Below are 19,199 nucleotides of genomic sequence, written 5' to 3'. Positions count from 1 at the left end.
ACGATGGCAGCAAAATTGTGTCATTGGGAGCAATTCAGCCCATCCCCTCCAGGGGGTGCTTTCTTGGAGTACTTTTAGTCACAATCTAATTCTCCTCCATGGTGCAATAAGAAGCGTCTCTGGTGATCCTTTCTGTCTGCTGTCATTTAGTGCTTCAGCTCTTCCTCCTGATGTCCCTTCCTTCTCTCCATCCAGAAGCCATAGGACTCAATCTACTCAGTTAATTTTAGCATAATATTGCTTGTATCATAGTAACCACCTGAATGAGACAGAGGGATGGAATTAGCCTCCTTATGCAGACTACAGGTGAGTTGCCCTCAAAACGACAGTTGGCATCTTCAGTGGCTTCTTTCACCAAGCTGCTCAGATCTTCAACACACTTTTCCCAGCTGCTGTGTCCACTCTTACATGCTGCCCGTCTCCACCTCGTTTCACTCACCTGTAGCCCACCTAAGATGGCTAATTCCAGTCCTCAGTCTCAAGCACTGCCTGGGTTGTTACACTGGTGGTGGCTGCGGGATATGAGCCAAGTAATGACCCTGAGATGGAGGACTGGTTTAGCACTATGGCTGGTAGACCCCTTGTCCCACTTGAATGTCCCTGTAGATCGAGTTTGTGTTACCATTGAGGGTGACGCCCTGGGTCTGGGATCTCTGCAGCCTGGAATCACCACCCTGGATCCCCAAGTACTTGGAGTGAACAGTCATCATTATTTGAGTCAGATAACCCCCACCACCAACAACCAACCAACCAACCAACCCACAACCCTAATTTTAACCATAGTGTAACTGGACAGAACTCTGGAGGTCTGCAGGGTGACTCTATAGGCTACCATTGAAGTCAACTCCAGCTACTTCAAGCTCCAGGGTGCAGAGATATACAACGCTGAAGCTTGCAGAATGGGGCTTGGCTAAACAAGTATTAAATATTTAACTCTGCCCATATAATCCACAGATGTGACACCCCATTACACATGTTGACAGTATCAGCAAAGCCAGAAAATGCAATGTGGATGGACTTGGAAACAACTGGGTGAACGAGCCATGAGCTGTTCTGGTGGGGGAGGTCTCCCTTGAAGTCCACAGCAACTTGATTCTTGACAGTTGGTTTAAGGTTGGACCCTGTTGAAGTTTTGCATGTCTTGATTCTATAACAATTGATGTAAGGTTACTTGGTGGGTTGGTGGTCCCATTGGAAGTGAGCGGCTAAACTGATTGACAAATGACGATTAACATAAATCAACTGAAGGGTTTGGTGGGCCTGTAGCTTCAGCCCTGGTAAGTAAGGACAGTTGTCAGGCTACATTGCACGTAAGGGCACTAGACCCAGGTACACTATGGTTAAGACCATGGGTTGTGGGATGGTCAGCTGACTCAAATAATGACAGCTGCCGAGTAAACCGTTACCTAAACATACAATTTTCATCCTCTTTGGTGTGTAGTGTGGAGCGCAGCAGGACCCAAACACACTATGTCTGTGAATTACAGGTGGAGCTAAACGTTTAACTCCGCCCAGTCTTTGATACGCCCCTTTCTGCACGCTGCAACTAGGACCTTCTCCGGAAAGATACTTGGAGCCGAGAGGGTGAGCTCCTGAGGCGAGTCTGATGGGGCAGCACTGCCCAGAGAACCTGGCACAAAAACAGACAGTGCACACTTCGGACGCGGAGCGTGGCCCTCTCAAGTCCGGCTCGGGGGCGCCACAAAATGTTTTTATTGAATTGTCTTGTACTTTGAGTCGGTATCTGTGTATTCTATTTTTGCTGCGGTCCATATTTGAATTTGCCATTGAGGATTAATAAAGCATATCATATCCAATCCAGTCTAATCTAAAAAGTGGTCCCTGAAAGACTAACCACCGATGCCCCGCTTTGTAAGAGTTAAGAAAGTTCGCTGCCTCATCTGATTGCTGAAGTGCGACTCTCAAGTTTAAAACTTCATTACTCCGTTAGAAAAAGAGCAGACATCTAAAGGCCCGCGCGCGGCAGCTGCCGCTAACCCTGATTAAAATCATTAAAAGCTGCACCTGCCAGCGTGCATGGCGGAGCGAAATATTTAGACACACATCACCTTATCTGGCGCACCAAATTTAATCAAATCCCGGTGGTGCGCATCGAGTCGGCTGCTTGTGCTTCCCTCTGTTTTGAAAGGGGCTGACGTGCTTTGTCTAAACAGGCTGATCGATCTCAGGTAGGATGAGGAGTGCAGGGCGCAGGGATTGGGATTATTACAGCGATCAGTGTGCCTCATGCCTCCGAGCGGAGCCGGAGCGGAAGGGGGGCAGCGGTGGGGGGGGTCGCCGGCCCATTACAGGATCTCGCACTTACTTATTTATGATGGATTACAAACAAGAAGTGAAGCGAGGGCCGCACTTTACAGCAAGTGCCAGCATCAATCACGCAAAATTAAGTGACGAGCGCGCAGTACTGGCGGGCAGGCGGCTTACGGGGTCTTTAACACTTCAGGAAAAAAGAAAAAGCAGAACGACCCTCTCTGTGTAGCCTGCGTTTGAGCACAGCAGCCCACCCACTGCGCACAAAACTAAAAATCAGTATAGAAGCATGACATTAGTCTCACATTATTATTAATAGCTATCTTTCAAGTATCTTTCTATATATAAGATACATTTTGTTTAGTAAAGCTCTTTGGGTTGCCTTCAATGTATGGCATACAGTCATATGGAAAAGTACGTACACCATGGCAATTGTGGTCTTTTTCAGCATATCTGAACAGTCCAACAGCAGATCTTCATTTAGGCAGTGTCTACAGACAAAGGTGCTCTACCTGAATGAAGGGCACTTAAAACTGACATGCTGTGTATATTCTCACAATCAAAATTAACCCGTCAAAAAAGTCCAACCTTAAAATTATTCCCACTTCTGATCCATACAATCAGAATCAGGTGTCCAGATAAGGTGCCAATGATTAGGACCACCTTAGGTGGTATGCAGGTGGACGTGTCTTATTTACACTGTAGATACTAAGGGGCTCTCAAAGATCTTCTCTTTGCTATTGACATGTGTTGTGTCATCATGCCAAGATAAGAGGGGGCTCTGTAAGGTCCTTGGGAAGAAGGTTGTAGATGATTTTGTGTCTGGGGTTTAAAAAGATTCAAATATTATTTAAAATCAATCAGTGCACTGTATGGAAAATCATCTGCAAGTGGCATTGATTTCAAACAACTGGTAATTTGTCCAAGACTCCAGCCCCAAAATGTCATTGCATGATCTGCAGGTAACTCTTGCAACGCTTAGACAGTGAGAACGTTGTTTGTCCCCAGGGGGACATTTGTCATTTTTTGATACACCATGGTCTGAACACAAACATGAATGCCTAAAAAGAAAGAAAACGTCTGCCTTGACCAGTGCCCAATGTGTCGATCTCGATCAACCCGTAGATCAGAAAGGGAGTGCAGGTAGATCGCGTTGCATCCCAAAAAATTTCTTTTAAAATGTTAGTCTATCATATATCCTCCCTGTGGCATTTGCCACTTGATTGACATACTGAGATCTCTTGGCCAGTCTGAGATCTCTTCTCTTCTAACACACTGGTCATCCCACACGCACGATCAAATGTGCAAGCTACTGCAAAACTCTGGCTGTGATCTAGTTAGCCTTCCAATTTATATCAACTAAAGAAGGGATTTTAAAAAAAATTGTAGTTTATGGGCTGGATTTGGAATTTGAACAGGATTTTTTTTCTCTCACAATGTCACAATCAAAGTGCGTTTGTCTGATCTGTCGATCTATCATTGCTATTCCAAAGAAGGAAAATGTGGAAAGGCACTTTCGAACTGTTCATAAGAACTATGAAACTGACTGTCTTCCGAAAAGCGATCTGAGAAAGAGAAAGGAGAGGGAACTAAAATCGCAGTTAATCAGACAGCCGTCATTTTTCACTCGGCTGAATTCAAAAGCAAAGGCAGACACACCAAAGCATCGTTCCGGGTGAGTCAATCGATCATTACGCATAAGAAGTCCTTCCATGATGGAGAGATGATAAAAGATGCCTTCATTGAGGCAGATGGCTTGGAAGAAATTCCTGCTGAGATTTCGAGACCCCTGGCCAAAGAAAAAGGAGTTTCTCCTTGTCATTAAACATGCAGAATACAAGCAACTTAATAACGATCAATGGCCGCTAGACTTGGCATTTTTTGTCCGATTTGACCAACATGTTGAATGAGCTTAATTTACAGCTGCAAGGAAAAGAGAAAACCATGGTCAATATGATCAGCTCTGTTAATGCTTTCAAACGAAAAATGCAACATCTGTCCTCAAAGCTGTAGCTCCTTGATTTGGGGAACATCCAAAACCTCACGTCAGAGCTGGAGACGCAATGGAAGGCGTGTGCGCAACTTGACAGCATACGCTACACAGAGCAGATTGAAAATTGTCTGTCAGACTTTATCTAATGGAAAAAAAGTAACGAATCACATGCTGCCCAATGTAGCGGAGTAAGAGTAGCATTTCCTCTTCACAAATGTACTCAAGTAAAAGTAATAAGTATGGTGCAGTAAAGCTACTCTTAGAAGTACAATTTTTTAAAAAAGTTACTCAAGTAAATGTAACTCGTTACTACCCACCTCTGATACTCAGTATATATATATATATATATATATATATATATATATATATATATATATATATATATATATATATATATATATATATATATATATATATATATATATATATATATATATATATATATATATATATATAGTGAAACAAGGCGGCCCGGACACACACAGGCGGACACCATTTTAATCATCACCCCACGTTTATTTACAATATACAGCGGTACCTCAGTATACGTCCTTAATTCGTTCCAGACCCTTTGACTTACACCAAACAAATTTTTCCCATAAGAAATAATGGGAAAATGATTAATCCGTTCCCATGAAAAAAAAAATCCTATTGCTATTGTCATATTATACATTGATGGGGTTGTATAAAATAATTTAAACACTGCTTAATACTAAAATACATAAATACAAAAGCAATTAGATGAACTAAATGAAAATTTTACCTCACTTTACTTTTTAATAACATCTTTGTTTTTCACAATCGTAGATACCGTCGTTCTCAGCAAACGGTATGCAACAGCCATGTCCCGGATACGCATGCCACCTTCATACTTTTCAACAAAAAAAAAAAAAAACATGAAAAAAACACAAAATCACGTTGTGACGATGCAGGTTTGCTGTATGCTCCCATCTGCTGCCGGGGAGCCCTTGAACCCTACACCGTCGGTAATGTGCCTCACTGCTAACCTCATCGGTAAAGCAAGGGGATGGTGAAAAAGTGCAAAGTGCGTTTATTCAAACAATTAACAAAACAAGGTGTTCAAATTAAAGTGCAGTCTCCAAAGTTCCAATAAATAATCCATTAAATCAGAAGTGAAACGTGGAGGTTAAAAACAATAGCAAAAAGTCTTCTTAAAAACAACGAAGTTAAAATACAGCAGGAACCATTCTTTAAAAATAAAAAAATAAAAAAAAACAAGAAGCAGCCCGGTGCCTTTTTACCTGGCAACGCTTCTTTCTTTTAACTCCCCTTGAAGCCAACTCGCGCTTCTGTTTATCAAGATAAGCAGCCCCAGGAACAATCACGAATACGGATGGTCTCTCACCTGTGCGCTTTGGTGTGAAACGTCCTCATCGCGAATCGCCCCGAGAACCTTCAGCCACATAACCACCACGCCCCCTCACCAAGCTGCGAGCGCGGTGATTATTTATTTTAAAGCTGGACTTTGACAGGAGCTGTGGACCCGCTATATCACACACGTGAAAGTTCAAAGAGAGTTATAGCGCGGGTTGTTCACGAATGCTAGCAACTGGCGCACTAACGCTCGTGTGTAGTCGTGGCTTTGTCTCGAGAGAGGTAAACAAGGTTAGCACGTGAGTCGTACTTTCCAAACAAAGGTCGTATACCAAGCAAAATTTTTCGTGTCCAAACAGGACGTATACCAAGTTGGACTTATTCCAAAGCAGACGTATACCAAGGTACCACTGTATATACAAGTCAAATGCACCGCCACCAAACCCCCAGTTCCCCAAAGTCAATAACCAGTCTCTTCGCACACAAAACACTCTGGCCTCTCTTCGCCTCCTCTGCCACGACCTTGTCCTCCTCCTCACCCGACTCCAGCCTTGATTGCAGGGCAGCGGCTCCTTAAATAGGCAGCTGATTGCCGACTGCACCCAGTCACCTGTGACAATATATATATATATATATATATATATATATATATATATATATATATATATATATATATATATATATATATATATATATATATATATTGTGGACTATGGCCGGCCAATACCCCCAGGTTGCCAGGTGGAGCCCTGTGGTGTTATGGGTCCACAGCTCGTGGAGAAAAGGCCATTGATTTTAAATAAAAATCACCGCACCCGAGGCGGCTTAGTGAGGGGGCGTTGTTAGCGAGCAGCGGGCAGTCGTCGATGTGGGCGTTTCTCACCGTGTGCACAGGTGAGGAACTGCCCACATTCGTGATTGCTCCCGTGGCTAATGCTGCAGCTGTGATGGCCCCTCACGTTTTTAAAAGAAGCGCAAGTCGGTAGGGGAGAGAATCGATCGGGGAGAAAGAAACGTTCAGAGAAAAGGAGGAAACGATCGGAGAGAAAAAGGAAAGGAGAGGACGGAGGTTATCGGGAGCAGTAGAGGAAGCAGGTCGGTGAGAGAGAGAGCCACGAAGAGCGGCGGACGGGCGGCGAATGAGCGCTCGTGGGCAGCTGCGTAGAAGCTGGGTGTTGGGCCGACACCCACGTGTTTGTGTTGAGGTTGCTCCCGCTGAGTGAGCAGGTAGCGGGAGTTCCTAGAGGAAAGCGACGAGCCACAGAAGGCCGTGGAAAAGGCAGCGGAAGTCGGGAGGCTTGGTGGTGGAGTCCCCAATATGAGCGACCTGGCTATTGGGGTAATCAAGTCTCGGGGACTGGGATGAGTGCCATACCGGAGCCAGGGATCGGGAGGTCTCCAGTCTCATGTGTGTGTTGTAGGAGGGCAGCTGCAGAGAGCGTCTTGCCTGCTGCTTGGCCCAAACGGGATTAGCAGGTGAGACGCTAACAGAAGAGCACCAGATTTGTTTGATGGTTTTTAAGACTGCTTCCTAAAAGAAGATTTTAACCTCTCGTTTTTAAGGATGTGTTTTTTTTCTATTTATTGATTTTTAACCTCCACGCGTTCTTTTTATGGATTATTTATTTAATGAATTTGGAAGAACTGCACTATTTATGAACACTTGTTTTGTTGGTTTTTAATAAAAGCACTGTTACACTTTCTGCCTTCCCCTTGCTCAGTAATTTGCCTCCATTGACTAGCTCACTCGGTTACATTATCGACGGTGTTGGGTTCGAGTGCTTCCAATAGCAAAGGGAGTGTGGAGCCAGAACCCACATCGTCACAAGCCCTCCCTGCAGCATGGAGGTGCCCCGAATGCCAGCAGGGAATTATGGACAATGGGGTTTTTATCCACAGCCCTGCTGGATACCACGGGGGCCGCGAGAAGGCACTGCAGGGAGGAGCAACGAGGGTTTTGCCTACAACCCGGAAGTGCCTCCTAGTCACATGGACAGAGGAAATGACGTGTTTCCAGGTTAAAGAAAAGAAGACTTTTGATCTGACTAAGAAGTCACATGGACAGGGGTTCAGAAGCACTTCCGGGTCACGGACTATAAAAGAACTATGGGAGATCCCAGATGTGGAGCGGAGCTGGGTGGAAGGGTGGCAACGCGTCTGGGAGTGGAAGATTGTTTATTGATTAAGAATTGTATTGTGCTTATGAGTATTGTGGAGAGGAGGGTGCTTTGTGCACTGTGTAGTTTAAATAAAGTCAATTATTGGACTTTTACCTGCTGTCTGGCGTCAAGTCTGAGGATTCAAGGGGACGACAGTGCCCCCTTTCTGTCGCAATATATATATAGCATTTTTAATGTAGGTAGATCATTTCGACCTGGTCATTTTAAAAGTGGCTCGCAAGCCGAAAAAGTGTGGGCACCTCTGGCCTTGACAGTCCCAGTGAGACATGTTCCGAGTGTTCCATAGCTGAGCCTGCCTTTCTTATTAGCTTCTTGATTAGGTGGGCCTCTCTTGAAGTGATGTTACTAGCCCAGAGCACCACAGCATAGAAGATCTCACTGGCCATCACTGAATTATAGAAGATATGAAGGCTGTTACCATCCACATTAAAAGGACACCATCACCTAAGGAAAAAGAGTCTGTTCTGTCCTCTTCTCTATACTTACTGTGTGTTATGACACCAGTCCAAACTGTCATTAATGTGGAGCCCCAAGTACTTGTAGCAGTGCATCACCTTCACATCTACTCCCTGAACAGTGACCGGACATAGAGACTCTTCATGCAGTGACAGTCCATAACCAGTTCCTTGGTTTTGCTGATGTTAAGTTACAGGTGATTCTCAATGACTCCTCTGCTCTGTCTCATCCCCTTATCAATACACCCCATATATGTGAACTCATCTGAGAATTTCTGCAAGTGGCATGACCTGGTGGTAGTTATAGTCTTTGACGCATACCAAGTGAACAGGCTTGGTCCTTGTGGTGCTCCTGTGTTGCTCACATCAGTGCAAGAGATGCAGTCCTCGAGTCTCACAAGCAGTGGTCTGCCATACAAATAGTCGATTATCTGGGACACCATCGACTCACCCGCCAGCATTTCTCAGAGTTTACCCCTTAACAGGGATGTCTGCGTTGTATTGAAGACACTTGGAGGAATCACAAAACACAATCCTCACAGTGCTGCCTGCTATGCCCAGATTAGAAAAAGCCTTGTGGAGCAGAGAGATCATTACATTTTCCACTTACATTTTTGTCCGATAGGCAAACTGCAGTGGGTCCAGGTGGTCTGCCACTAGAGAACTCATATCATCCAGGACCATCTCTCAAAGGTCTTCATGATGTGAGACGTAAGGACCACTGGTCTGTAGTTATATAAGTTGGTTAGCACAGGCCTTAAGAAGTCAACGACTGACTCCTTCTGGTCCTGCAGCCTTTCCCTTGTGCAGCTTCCTCAGTTGTCTCCCTGCTTGATCTTCATTTATGGATGGTCCACACTGATGATCAGAGATGGACTTGTCACTGGCCATTCCTGTAGGAGTTATTGACGTAGCTGGGATGGTGTGAGGTGACTGGTCATTGGAAGAAGGTGGCAGAGGGAAGGAAAATCAATTAAAAATAAGTTCAGGGCGTTAGCTTTGTCCACATCCCCTTCTAACACCAGAGCCCTGCCTGGATTGCTCGAGTCCAGTAATGATGCACAGTCCATTCCAGACATGTTTCATGTTATTCTGAGTGATTTCCCACACTCCAGTTTTTCTTTAGCACTTGCTGTGCGCCTTTCAGAGTCACCGGATTTGAAGCTCTCTTCTTCTCAGTCAGGAGCTGTTTAGCTCCTTAGTAATCGAGGGAAGGCTTGTTGTGTGGAATGCTATGCACTGTCATTTAGCTAACGTCATCGGTGATGCAGTGACTGAGGCCCTCAGTGTCATCCCCATGTGACTCGCACATCATTTGGAAACAGTCACTCAGAGCCATTTCAGCCTTAATGCTCCTCTTCCTCACTGTTCTGTTCATAACCGGTTGCTGTCAAATACCAGGCATGTAGCCGGGAATAAAATGAGTCAGGGTGTAATCAGATTTGCCCGAAGGTGCCAGTAGTTTACACTTAAAGACATCTTTAACATTTGAATACAGCAGGTCCAGCTTGATATTTCCTCGAGTGGAACGAGACACAAACTGATAGAAATTTGTCATCATTTCTTCCATAGTCACATGGTTGAAGTCACCACATCTTACAACTGCAAGGTCAAGAGTGAGTCAACATTAAAGTGTTGGTGACATAATGGATCATTTCCGTTGCTAAGTCCCCATTTGTTGAGGGAGAAATTTAAACATTAATAAAGATGGTGAAATGTATCTCAATGGGCAAATACTGTGGACAAAGTCAGACAGCCAGAATTTCAATGTTTGAATGTAGTTTTTACTGTAATATGCTTCCTTTTACACCATTCCTCATTCACATATATTACTAGCCCCATAATACGCTTCCTTTTACACCATTCCTCATTCACATATATGACTAGCCCCCATTCCTGTCTTTTTTCCACACCACACTGAGTCTCTGTATGCTTGAATAAGATGAAATCTCTCCAGCATTAAAACAGCGTCAAGTATATCAAGGTTAAGCCAGCACTCCATACGCCAGAAAGCACAAAATGCCACTGTACTTGTGTGCTCCATGACGCGCTACAAGCGCAGATAGTTCATCCATCTTATTTGAGAGAGAGTGAACGTTGAACATTACAATGGATGACAGATCTTCTTCGTGGAGTCACTGATCAGGGCTTTTGAGAGACTGAGAGAGGAGTCTGAGTGTCTGGGAGTGCAAGTATCCTGGATAAAAACCAAGATCCAGGCCTTCAATGACCTCTTAGGCACGGCCATCAGTAGTGTCTGCGGAGAGAGTGTCAACCTTGTCAAGAGGTTTACTTACCTCAGCAGTGACATTCATGTCTCTGGTGACTCTTCTTATGAAGTCAGTAGATGGATTGGGAGAGCATGGGGGGTCATGAGGATGCTGAAAAGGGGTGTGTGGTGCAAAAGGACAAAGGTCCAAGTCTTTAGAGTCCTGGTGCTTCCTGTCTTGCTATATGGTTGCAAGACATGAACACTATCCAGATGAAGACTGGACTCCTTTGGTACTGTGTCTCTCCAGAAAATCCTTGGGTACCATTGGCTTGACTTTGTGTCGTATGAGCGGTCACTTACAGAGTCCCGAATGAGGCACATTACCCGCATTGTGAGGGAGTGTTAGTTACGGCACGGTTACAGGCATATGGCGTGATCTGGCTGGCAGGATCCTTATTGTTGAGCACCTGAGTGGCTGGACCAGGCCACTTTCAGTAGCAGATAGCCGGTCATTTCCAGAGGGTGGGACTGCCTAGGGGTCTGCCAACCGGGATCCTGAGCTTTTTTGTCATGTGGTGTGTGCAGCAACATGTGGTGACTGCAGACCACTTCTAAAACATGTTCACTTTGTTTTCAGTCTTATGTTGGCACATCACCCTCTACGTCTGTGGACAAACAAATCCTGTTGTAAAGTGAAGCTGAGCTGCTTAGGTGCTTGCGATCGCAACACAAGTAGTTGATTATGGGAGTATTTAATACATCCGATTGTTTATTTTCACAATGTCTCTTGTGTTTCCAGGTGTTGTAGACATAAGGATGCCTTCAGGTCCTCTTCACCACTCCTTCCAAGGTTGCAGCCTGTTAAAAAGGGCGGTCGAGACAGGCCAGCGCCTAGGATTGTGTTAAGTACAAATGCATTTATCTGATTTCTTGTGGCTGCTATAAATGGCAAGCCAGAAGCCAGATCAGATCTAATCGTAAATGAGACTAGTAACTAGTACACGTTCAGAACCAAAACAGAAAAGAATGAGAAATATGAAGCTTCAGCACTGATGTTGATGTCAAGTTGGAGGCTGCACAAGTGTGGGAAGGTGCCAGAAAGAAGCCTTTCCTGTCCCAAACCAACATTAGATCAAGGCTATGGTGTGCCATTGAACATCTAGGCAGACCAGATGAATTAAAGGGAGAGTTGTTTGGCCACAGTAACAATAGACATAATTGACACAAATTGAAGACAGCATTTCATGAGAAGAATCTCATATTAAGCATGATGGTGGAAATGTTCTTGTTTGGGGTTGCTTTGGTGCCTCAGGGCCTGGACAGCTTGCAGTCATTGAATCAACTATGAATTCTGCATCCTATCAAAGTGTACTTGAGGAGAACGTAAGGACAACTGTCCTAAAGTTGCAGCTGAACCACAAATGGATCTTTCAGCACAATAACAAAGCATATAAGTAAATCCATCAAGAAATGGCTCAAAAAGAAGAAATGGAATCCTTTGGACTGGCCTGGTCAAAGACCTGACCTGAATGTTGTGGGGGATCTGAAACAGGCAGGACATGCAAGAAACCCTCAGACATCTAGAAACTGATGGAGCTTGTCAAAACTTTCACTGAGTCGATGTCAGAGACTGGTGGGCATTTATGTGAAATGCATATGAGATGCCATTTTTGCTAAAGGGGGCAACACAAGCTTTTAAGGGCAAGAAGACACTTAATTTTGTCCCAGTAGATCTTTACATCTATTGATAATTTTGTTAAATAAATGACTAAAAGGGCACATTTTCCTTGTGTCTTTGTTCAGGTTCTTCACCTTTACTGGTAGGCTCTGTTTGCCTGTGACATGTACTTACAGTTTCACTAGCAAATGTTGTCATTTACTATCAAGCTGCTCTTATTCCTCTACCATCACACACAGTCCAGTAAGGCACACATTAACTACACTGTGCAAACCGAAAAGACATCTTGATCAGTGAAATGAGTGCATTTCTTCTTCTTCTTCTTCTTCTTCTTATCGCCCTTTAGACTTTCACATAAATTGACTTTTCTGCACATCGCCATCATAACACCTTCAACAAATAAATGCAAGTTCACATTCTTGGGCTTCCTCACCTGCCTTCTGGAGTCGCCGCGAGTTGCTCTTTCTGTGCCTGCTGTGGCCTGCTCAGGGTTTTGACATTTCGAATGGCTCGCTCAGTCACAGCTACAAGGCAGTGCGGCCCGGCAGTTGGGGCGGTGGACTGGGAAAGAGCAGGTCACGGGTCCAGCTCACTGCACAGGTGAGCAGGCTTTAGAAACGGAGGGGCCACACACTGTGCTGGGATTGTGTTCACTATGGTAAAGGAACTCTGCACAATTACTTTATTGGACAAAACTGATCGCAGGCCATTACAGCTCTAAAGCTCTAATACAACTGGTTATGTTTCCTTTGTTTTTTCCATCTGAAGCACAGGCTGGTGGAGTGACTTGCTCAGGGGTCACACAGTGCCAGTAGCGGGGGGTTTGAACCCACAACCTGAGAGTCTGAAGCCTTGACCACTATGCCACACTTGTTAATTACTGTATATGAAACCAGTAATGGCACACTGCACGATAACATGCGGTGAATACGCTTGACTTGAGCGTTCCTAGTTTTCATCCTCTTTCTCTGTATGTTTAGCATTCGTTTGCTCAGAGGTTGATGTGCTTGCTCCTTCCTGAGCTGCTCTTCTTTTCTTCACCCTAGTGGCCCACTTCTTCTCTTCTTTTGTAGCCATCTTTTAACATTAAAACTGATTAAGTCAGTGTTTGTGTTGCAATTACTTAGTATGCTTTTCTTAATTTTTCACTTCAGTTGGCACTTAAGTCTTTAATCTGCCTCAAGAATGATTTAAGATATGAAGAGGTAGGGGAAGTGACGGCAAAGGTGGTAGGGATGAGAACGGCGCTCATACACATGTGCTGCATGGCCGCCATGCTGGCCGCTGACGAGAGTTGATTCTACAATAAAATAAAATAAAAATAAAAAGAGGAGTAAAAATCATCACCCCGAAAGCGGACAGTAGAGGTCTCGTAGTATACCGGTACCATATTTCAGGTCAATAGGTCTAACGGTTTGCAATTGTGCTGGGCAGGTTGACAGACGAGATTAGACAGCAGTCCCCAAGGACTATGATGTTTGCAGATGACATTGTGATCTGCAGCGATAGTAGGGAGCAGGTTGAGGAGACCCTGGAGAGGTGGAGATATACTCTAGAGAGGAGAGGAATGAAGGTCAGTAGGAACAAGAGAGAATACATGTGTGTGAATGAGATGGAGGTCAGTGGAATGGTGTGGATGCAGAGAGTAGAGTTGGCGAAGGTGGATGAGTTTAAATACTTGGAATCAACAGTACAGAATAATGGGGATTGTGGAAGAGGTGAAAAAGAGAGTGCAGGCAGGGTGGAATGGGTGGAGAAGAGTGTCAGGAGTAATTTGTGACAGACGGGTATCAGCAAGAGTTGGGTTGGAGACGGTAGCACTGACCAGAAAGCAGGAGACAGAGCTGGAGGTGGCAGAGTTAAAGATGCTAAGATTTGCATTGGGTGTGACGAGGATGGATAGGATTAGAAATGAGTACATTATTGGGTCACCTCAAGTCGGATGGTTGGGAGACAAAGTCAGAGAGATAAGATTGCGTTGCTTTTCTGTCTCCCCTGGCCATTGAACCTTACTCTTATTCGATGTTAATGTTGATTTATTTTTTATAATTATGTCTTTCATTTTTCTATTCTTTAATATGTAAAGCACTTTGAGCTACTGTTTGTATGAAAATGTGCTATATAAATAAATGTTGTTGTTGTTGTTGACATATGCAGAGGAGAGATGCCGAATATATTGGGAGAAGGATGTTAAAGATAGAGCTGCCAGGGAAGAGGAAAAGAGGAAGGCCTAAGAGAAGGTTTATGGATGTGCTGAGAGAGGACATGCAGGTGATGGGTGTAACAGAACAAGATGCAGAGGACAGAAAGATATGGAAGAAGATAATCCGCTGTGGCATCCCCTAATGGGTGTAGCCGAAAGAAGAAGAAGGTCAAACGATTTGTGAACTACAGGTGATTTAAAATCCTGGACAGACAAATGGACAGCCACGGTAGCGTATTATATAATAAGATGGCATACCTGTTGTGCTCCTCTTGTTTTTTTCTGTGTTGAAGACCCTTTCACCTGTTCCCAGGGTGGGATTCACTATTCTATCCATCCACTTTCTCAAGTTCGGGGCTGCAGGGAGTCTGAAACAACCTGTGTTGAAATTTGGCACACTTCATCCTTTTTAGTGATTTTTTTTAAACAAAATATATACACAAAATAAAAACCTAAAGGCAAGCCAGTTAAGCAGATAATAGTGTAACCCAACAGCCCCCTGTGACGATGTGGGTTCTGGCTCCACACTCCCTTTGATGTTTGGGAACCCTTGAACCCAACACCGTCGATAATGTTACCGAGTGAGCTAGTCAGTGGAGGCAAATAAACACTTGAGCAAGGGGTGGTGCAAAAAAAAGTGCAACAGTGCTTTTATTAAAATCAACAAAACAAAAACAGTGTTCCATAAATAGTGCAGATCTTCAAAATTCATTAAATAAATAATCCATAAAAAGAACACGTGAAGGTTAAAAATCAATAAAAAAAAACAATCCTTTAAAACGTGAGGTTAAATCTTCTTATGGAAGCAGTCTTTAAAACAATAACAAATCCGGTGCCTATTTTCTGTATGCGTCTCACCTGCTTATCCCGTATGGGCTTAGCAGCAGGCAAGACGCTCTCTGCAGCTGCCCTCCTACATCACACGCTCGAGACTGGAGACCTCCGATCCCTGGCTCGGTATGGCACTCATCCCAGTCCCGGAGAACTTGGTTTCCCACAACGGCCAGGTCGCTCACGTTGGGGATTCCCACCACCAAGTCTCCCGACTTCCGCTGCCTTTCAATGGCCTCTCTGCGGCCAGTCGCCTTCCCTGGTCACTCCCGCTACCTGATCGCTCAGCGGGAGCGACATCAACACAAACACGTGGGTGTCGGCCTAACACCCAGCTTCCACGCAGCTGTCCACGAGCGCTCATTCGCTCGCCCGTCCGTTCGCTCTTCGCGGCTCTCTCTCACCGACCTGCTTCCTCTACTGCTCCCGATAACCTCCGTCCTCTCCTTTCCTTTCACTCTCCGATCGTTTCTTACCTTTTCATCTCCGATCGTTTTTCCCCTTTAAAACCGACTCGCACTTCTTTTTAAAAAATGACGAGGGCCACAGCAGCTGCAGCATTAGCCACGGGACAATCATGAATGTGGGCAGTTCCTCACCTGTGCACTAGGTGAGAAACGCCCACACCCTACGGATCGTCCCGCGGCCCACTATGGCCCAACGTCCCCACACTAAGCCGCGAGCACATCGATTATTTATTAAAAATGGCCTTTTCTCAACGAGCTGTGGACCCATAACACCACACCCCCCCTCACAACCCACTCTCACCAGTAAGAGCTTAGAGACAAAAACAAAACCCAAACAGTACGACACCAACCAAGAACACTTATTCTTCAAAGAAATTTGTCCAGATGGAATTTTCGTTGGGATATTTCAAACAGATCACGCTGTGCAAAGTTTTAACGTCTCCCACTGAAAAGGTGGCGAATCTGTAAACCCGTCTATCTTAAAACAGAGAAACAAATACACGGGTTTACTGTGTCAGTTTTTTCTTGGCACCAACTTGTACATTTTGTAGATGTTCCTCTTTTACGCTTCCACCAGGCACCAGGACCCCAACATAACGCCAATGTAAGGGCGCACACACATAAACAACTCACGATTGATGGAGTCTGCTAGCAAATGTAATTGCATTCTAATATCGCTGTCCTTTATGAATAGGACTTGTTGTTACAAAACTGCTTGACAAACAATAATGTAATAAATGGCTCTCCTGCAATCCTCTGACTTTTGTATCGGTTAACTGAGACGCTGAGCACACCTGGACGTGACGTTGCTCTTTCTGCGCCTGCTGTGGCCTGCTCAGGGTTTTGACATTTCGAACGGCTCGCTCAGTCACAGCTACAAGGCAGTGCGGCCCAGTGGCTGGGGCGGTGGACTGGGGAAGAGCAGGTCACGGGTTCAGCTCACTGCACAGGTGAGCAGGCTTTAGAAACGGAGAGGCAACAAACCGTGCTGGGATGGTGTTCACTATGGTAAAGGAACTCTATTGGACAAAACTGATCGCAGGCCATTACAGCTCTAATAACAACTGGTTATGTTTCCTTTGTTTTTTCCATCTGAAGCACAGGCTGGTGGAGTGACTTGCTCAGGGGTCACACAGTGCCAGTAGGGGGGGTTTGAACCCACAACCTGAGAGTTTAAACTGTTTAACAAACAAACAATCAGTTAACTGAGTCGCTGAGTGCCCCTGGACATGACGCCATGCGTGCCTCGTCTGACTCATTTGGAGGTGCTTTTGCACCCATCATTGACATCCGCGCAGATGTATGTATTTTGTGCTTTGTATTTGTTTTGTTTGAGCACAGTGGTAAAGAATTTTATAGAGAATCAGGATTAGGATACAGTAAATCAGCCCAAGCTTAGGTGGGTGAAGAACATCTTTGCTATCAAGAATGAACTTATTTTTATTATTTATTTTTTCAAACTGCCCTATCTGACATCCTGAGACTTCGCGGGATCCCCTCAATGTCGCTGGATATCATGGCTGGCCTGTACACTGGTACCGTGAGTGCTGTGCAGAGTGTGTTTTTCCCAGTTGATTCTGGGGTTCGTCAGAAGTGTGTTCATGGTCCTACCCTGGTCAATGCTTGCATGGAGTGGTTGTTGGGCAATGTCATGGGGTCCAACGGTTGTGGGGCATCTGTTGGTGAAGAAAGATTCAAGGATCTTGAGTTTGCTGACGATGCTGTGATCTTCACAAAGTCAACGAAGGCCCTCGAGAGACTAAGCAAGGAATCTGAATGTCTGAACTTGCAAGTGTTCTGGATAAAAACCAAGATCCAGACCTTTAATGACCTCTTGGGCACAGCCATCAGCAGTGTGCCCATCTGTTTAGAGAGTGTCGACCTTGCTGAGAGGTTTACTTACCTCAGCAATGACTTTCATGTCTCTGGTGACTCTTCCTATGAAGTCAGTAGACGAATTGGGAGAGCACAGGGAGTCATGAGGTCACTGAAAAGGGGTGTATGGCGCTTCTGATATCTAGGCAACGGGACGAAGGTCCAAGTCTTTAGAGTCCTGGTGCTCCCTGTTTTGCTATATGGTTGTGAGACTTGGACGCTATCCAGTGACCTGAGATGAAGATTGGACTCCTTTGGTACTGTGTCTCTCCGGAAAATCCTTAGGTACCGTTGGTTTGAGTTTGTGTTGCTCATGGAGTCCCAAATGAGGCACATTACCTGCATTGTGATGGAGTGTCAGTTACAGCACTACGGCCATGTGGCATGACCTCCGAGGGTGATCCAGCTCGTAAGATCCTCATTGCTGAGGACCTGAGTGGCTGGACCAGGCCAAGGGGTCGTCCAGCTGCGGCAGATAGAGGGTCATGGGTGGGACTGGACTGCGTATCTGCCTTTTCTGCCAACCGGGATCCCAAGCTGTGTTGTCGTGTGGTGGGTGCAGTAGCGCTCTGTACCAGTACATACTCCCCAACCTGAACTAGCCTGACCTGTCCTTTTCATCTTGTTGTGATATGTTATAATTTTTTACTTCTTGAGGGTCTGATATTTTGAACATTCTCTCGATTGCATTACAACATGTCCCTTGTTTGTCGGTGTACAGCACATGATGTGGGTGTGATGAACTATAGAAGACGACATGCGTACAACAAAACACCTGAGCTTGGACTCAGACAAAGGAACCCAAATAACAAAGAAAATAAGAATCCGTTAGGGAAAGAATTAGCCATTTTGACTGAAGGATTTAATTCTAGTTTTGCTCTCATAACCAGTGACAATTTCTGTGCACTGGCTCTGCTAAAGGTCCACAGCTAATCTTCAGTCGACTCCTCAAGGAAAAGCTTCAGGAATCTCAGCGGCTTGCTACACCATTTGTTCCCTGGGCTGTCCTGTCACTTGTGGCCTCGTCTGAGGGCTGCTGTCTTCGTTTCCTCCTGCAGTTCAGTGCGGGGGCCGCTTGCTGAATCATTTGTGAGTCATTTGTCGTTTCCTGCATTTTCCATGAGACCAAACAGGTCAATTGCTCCACTTAAATATTTTTTTACTTTTTATTTTTACATGCCTATCATGACAACAATAAACACTTGGCTGAGTTCAGATCAGGTGGTAGAGAGGGCCATGGGACATAAATAATTTATTGTCATTGTCATCTGCTGTGCATGTTGGGAGATCTTCGACGTGGAAAGCACATCTCCTGCAGGGCTGGCAAACAATGCCATGATGAGAGTTGGGGGTGAGAAACACAAAGAAGAGAATCACATGACTTCTGAAGGAATGGCTGACCACAGCACTTTGTCCATCTACTGTGCTCTCTGCAACACTCTACTAAGCTGGACCTTGAACGGCTCTGATGAGGTCTCGAAGAACCATGACACTTACTCACATTTTAATGCAGCGGTGCTCACATATTTGGAAAGGCACCTCAGATCAATGCACGGACGTCATGATGCAGGAGTCTGCCGAGCTGTTTTGTGTCCATTCCTCTGATCTCCACACTAATGTCACCTTAGACTCTGTTCCCTGTGAATCATCAGTTAGTAGGTGGGTTAATGAGTGAGCTGCTGGGCACAAGAAAGGTCAT

The sequence above is a fragment of the Polypterus senegalus genome, chromosome 3 (genome assembly GCF_016835505.1).
Source record: "Polypterus senegalus isolate Bchr_013 chromosome 3, ASM1683550v1, whole genome shotgun sequence".
NCBI lineage: Eukaryota > Metazoa > Chordata > Cladistia > Polypteriformes > Polypteridae > Polypterus > Polypterus senegalus.
Note: the sequence above shows the minus strand (reverse complement) of the source record.